The 4,996-nt window shown below is 41.7% G+C and overlaps 1 pseudogene; it reads right to left on the reverse strand.

Annotated features, from left to right (window-relative positions):
• Positions 1 to 2,276: 2,276 nt before the first annotated feature.
• Positions 2,277 to 3,910, reverse strand: LOC100733057 (ubiquitin domain-containing protein UBFD1-like; annotated as a pseudogene).
• Positions 3,911 to 4,996: the final 1,086 nt, after the last annotated feature.

Below are 4,996 nucleotides of genomic sequence, written 5' to 3' on the forward strand. Positions count from 1 at the left end.
AGCCTCAGCACCCCAGAGTGTCACCTCTCCCCACTGAAACCAAGTAAAGTTGAGGCTTCAACTAAAGGGAACACTCACAAGCTTATTTTTGTTTTAGTAAATGATAAATATGGAAAGGAATAGATTCATTGCAACTAATGATTTACAATAGACATTTAATAAATAAATCTTACATATTTAATTCTGTTTATTATGTAGTGCAGAAGGATAAATTAGGAAAATGGCATTTATCACTTACATTTTTTTAATTCTTACCAAAACTTTCTTCATTTTTCAAAGAACTGTCTCTCAAGATCTATGTAGACACTGAAAAAACTCAAGCATAGCAGATTTTAAACACTGCTTGAAAATTGTAATAATTCCACTATCTCTACTCTAAAATATATCAAATTTCAGAATATTTTAACCCAGACTAACTATGTTCTTATACCATGACTTTTTCTTACTACAATATGAATGTAACAAAAATTTAAAATACCTAAAATGGCGCACTGGAATTTGGGATTAAAAAGCTTCATCTTATACCAGAGTTTCAGAGTTGCCCTTTACTGAGGGTTCTTCGACTGAAACCACTGGTGATTCCATCAGTGTGATATGCGCTTTTCTTTTGTCAGATAGGAAGTAACTAATCATAAATAGGAAACACAGCAGAGTTGCAATTGATACAAAATATGAAAAAGTACAAAAATGAATAAAAAAGTGATATTTTCTGGATGATCAACTTTAGGAGAAGGTACAGACACAGAATTTGATGACTCCTATTAATCTATTTGAACCCACAATGCCCTTGAAATTTGTCTGTGTCTTGGCGATTGCCCGGTTTAGAAAACTCCAGAGTAAATAAAACAAATTTAGCCACTTATGTGATTATATACTCATGTGTGTTTTAGTGAAAATCTACAAGCATTTACTTTTTTAAAAAATTTAAATGCAGAAATGATGGAATCATTGTGTACTAAGACAATACAGCCTGAGTGACAAGCAGTTTGGCCCTTGGGCAGCAGGGAAAGGATGGTACACACACTCACTAAGAGGAGGGAGAACAGAGGGTAGTAGGAGCCACACAGGGAGCAAGTGAGGCTGACGAGAGGGGCTTCAGAGCTAATCTAGGGACAGAAACACCAGCTCTGAGAGACCAAAAGTGGGTGTTGGCACTGCTAGACAAGTCTTTAGGACAAGAACACTGGCAAACAAAAAGGGCAGAATTCAGTTGCTGTCTGATCAGTTCCTCTGTAGACCTGTCAACCACAGGAGGCTGGGATAAGTAGCCAAGATACACTCTTTTCCCCAAGAACCTCAGGTCATCAAGAACAAAAAAGCACAATGACCGCTCTTCTTTTTTAAGAGATGAAAACAGTTTCTTGGATGCTGTACTTCATTTACATACTCATGCCCCCCAAAAAGCAAAGAGTAGATTTTCTTGCCCAGATGCATAACTTGGCATTGACTACACCACAAAAAGCCAGAGTCTGTCTATATGGACTGGATTCCTGAACTACAGCTTAGAAGGGAAGGGCATAGAATATTGTCATTAACTGGCTCACAGGGAATAGCCATCTTAGGTGAAAACATGCTAATACGTTTCACAGAATGAGAGGGGTAACAGCTTAGAATCCAAAGTGTGAAGGTGGGAAGATTTCTTGCCAAACCTTACTATAAGAGCCTGCAACCATTGAGAGGAGAATTGCAAAGATAGCAACAGAGAAACAGCAAACAGCACAAAGGGTATCATCCGTTAAGAGACTGGCCCTTATTTCAGAGTGAATTAAGTCATAAGGAGACGTCAGAAGTTCACGTGTACAAAGAACACAAGGGCCAAAACCAGAAGATGAGCTTATCATGAAAGCAATTTATCCTACTTCTTTTGTTCAAGTGCCATCGGCCAACCTACTAGATCAGATGTCTTTTTACTGACAAAGGCAGCACCTCTGAACCTGGGATAAAGGACACTTAAACTTAATGCATGAGCAGAAGGACCAAATGGAGAAGCAGAATTGAAATAATCATTGGACTGCTTAAGAACTTCTTGGAAACTTTCAAAGAAAAGAGGTCTCTACATCTAGGATTATATGGCTGTAACAATTATCTTCTACCTGGCTCTTCCTTAGAGCTGGGGCTTTGGAGCAGCCTGGCTCTTGAAGCCATGCTTAGTGAGGGCTGCCGAGGGCCATCAAACCAGTAATGGAACTCCTCAGAAGCCAGGGTCCAAAGGAGTCACTTGTGAGATTCTCTGCTGCTCCACAAACACCACGGCAAGGTAAGAGCTCCCTGACCAAGACCTCACAGCTCTCCCCCGTGCATTCCCAAGCAGCAGCAGCACGGCGGAAGGGAGCCCAGGAAAGGAGGCGTGGAAGAGGTACCAAAAGAGGAACTGATATCTTTGGGTTTTTAAAATAAAACTCAAACCTAGGGGAAACGAGAAAATTAAAAAGGGAGAGAATTAAATCTGAATCAAAGGACAAGAAAATATGGCTTACTAAAACCCTCATTTTGCATACAATTTTACATCAAGAAAGGAAAAAACCACTCCAACTTAGCACAACCCAGTCCAAATGTTTGCAACCAAAGATTTATGAAAATATTTTGGTTGAAGTCATTTTAAAATCAAAAAACAAAGCTTTTGATGATTCCGTTCTCAACATTAATTGGCAGATCTACTCTCAAACAGACTGTAGAGTATTCCACACAACATGTTCAGAATTCAGATTTATTCATTTCCACGGTACTAACTTAATGGTATGAAGCTGACTGCAAGAAAGGGAACTGGTGATTTTAAGTTAAAATTAAGCTAATGGTGAAAGTACATCACCTCTGGCTTCAGTCACCACATCGCCTCAGACTGAATAGAGATTGTTTTTGTGAACAAAGTTCCAGAACTCTGAAATCCAGGATGCTGCAGGTCTCTCCCGCAATGTCCTTCACTTTGGGTCAGTCTCCTGGGCCAGAGGTGAAAGTGCTTTCAAAAATACTGCCATTTGCCCAGCACAGTGTCTTTGATTGCATCCACATATTGAGTTGGAACCCAGTACACCCAGTAGTAAGAGGCTTCCGTGGGGCCCAACTGAAACGCCATCATGTGGTAGTCCTCATGTCCTTCAAGAGGTTCACTGACCACATTTTTTAATGGAGCCCATGGGCAATTTCTCAGTCCGTTCTTTAGTGCCAATCCACAGCTGGTCTTGTTCTAGCTTAAAGGTGAGTCTCACTTTTCCTCCAGACTTATTGTACATGCCAGACAAAGGTACCGCTGGCAGGCGCCCCTGGACACCCTTAACAGAAGGCATCACATCTTCAGGTTTTCCTTTATCCAACACTTTCCTGTGTTGTTTCTGCCAGCAGAGAGGCTCTTTCTTGTTCTCTTCAGCCTTTGCATCCTGTTGCGAAACATCTTTGGGTGTGTTTACTGCTAAAACATCATTTATTGTGGAGCCAACCACCATGATCTTGGCCCCACTGGTCACTTTTATTTCCCTCAACGTGGTATCTTCAGGGACAAGCCCCTTATACATGACCTTTTGCATGGCAGGTGGGAGTCCTGTAATGGAGTGAATCTTCTGTTACAGCTCGGAACCTGTGCTGTCCAGAGGAACCTTCACGTCGTACTTGGTCTTGTTCCAGATGATCTGCAGGTCCACCAGCTCCAGCTCTCTGGCCGCGCCGCCGCCTGCGTCCTCGCCATTGCTGACCTAGGCCTGGGCCGCAGAGTCCCCAGAGGGCTGGGCAGGGGCAGGCTGCAGGTTGTCTCACGGGTTGCAGTAGTCCTCGGGAGCCGCCCCCGCCGACGCTTCGGCCCCTAGCAGTTGAGCTGCCGCGGGGCGCCTCCGTGACTACTACTGTCTGGGCCTCCGTGTCCATGCCAGACTCCTCCATACCATCCGGCCCCAGCAGCCGCCATGATGATTGTGTACAACACCCACCGCGCACGCAGAGGCCGCCGGGAAGAAGCCAACCTACCGATCCATTTAGATTTTAATTTAGGGACTGGGGATTTAGCTCAGCAGCATAAGCGCCTTCCTTGGAAGCAGGCAGTCATGAGTTCAAGCCCCGGTACCGATAAAAAAAAAAAAAAGGAATTTAATTTAGTACATGGTGATAGGCGTGGGTCTACTTTTAGTTTTCAACAAATGGAGAGCCAGTTTTTTTCCAACACCATCTATTAAAGAGACTGTCATTCTTCCAGTGAACCCCTTTGGCTGCTTTACCAAAGATAAGGTGGTTGAGTGTGTTTTTAGTTGTTGTTGTATCTTCTAATTGATCTTCCATTGTATCTTCCATTGATCTTCGGCTCCGTTTTGATTCCAGTAACATGCTGATTTTACTATAGTTGCTTCGTAGTATAACTTCAAGTCAGGGATTGTGATGCCTCCTGCCTTGCCTTTGTTGCTTAGAACTGTCTATGCAATTCCAGGTCTCTTCTTGCTCCAGATGAATGTTAGGAGTGATTTCTCTAGATCTATGAGGTATGTTGATACTTTTTATTGGGATTGCATTGAATCTGTATAGAGTTTTGGGAGAATGGCCATTTTCACAATATTTATTCTTCCTATCCATCAGCAAGGGAGGTCTTTCTATTTGCTGAGGTCATCTTCAATTTCTTTTTCAGTGTATTGTAATTTTCCCTGTATAGGTGTTTCACTTCTTTTGTAAGAGTAAATCCTAAATACTTCATTTTTTTGGTTGCTAGTATGAAGGATGTGGCTTCTCTTATTTATCTCTCTGTGATCTTGTTGTTAGTGTATAGGAATGCTATTGATTTTTGAGTATTGATTTTGTATTCAGCTACATTACTGAATTTATTTATTATATCTAAGAGTCTTTTAATATGGTTTAAGGAGTCTTCTATGTAGAGTATCGTCATCTGCAAACAATGATAATTTAACTTCTTCTTTTCCTGGCTTTACCTCTTTTATTTCTCTCTCTTGTCTAATTGTTCTGTTTAGTACTTCCCATACTATACTAAATAGGAGTGGTGATAAAGGACATCCTTGTCTTGTAC

Source organism: Cavia porcellus, unplaced genomic scaffold (assembly GCF_034190915.1).
Source record: "Cavia porcellus strain 051 isolate PalLab524CR breed Dunkin Hartley unplaced genomic scaffold, mCavPor4.1 scaffold_22, whole genome shotgun sequence".
Taxonomy (NCBI): domain Eukaryota; kingdom Metazoa; phylum Chordata; class Mammalia; order Rodentia; family Caviidae; genus Cavia; species Cavia porcellus.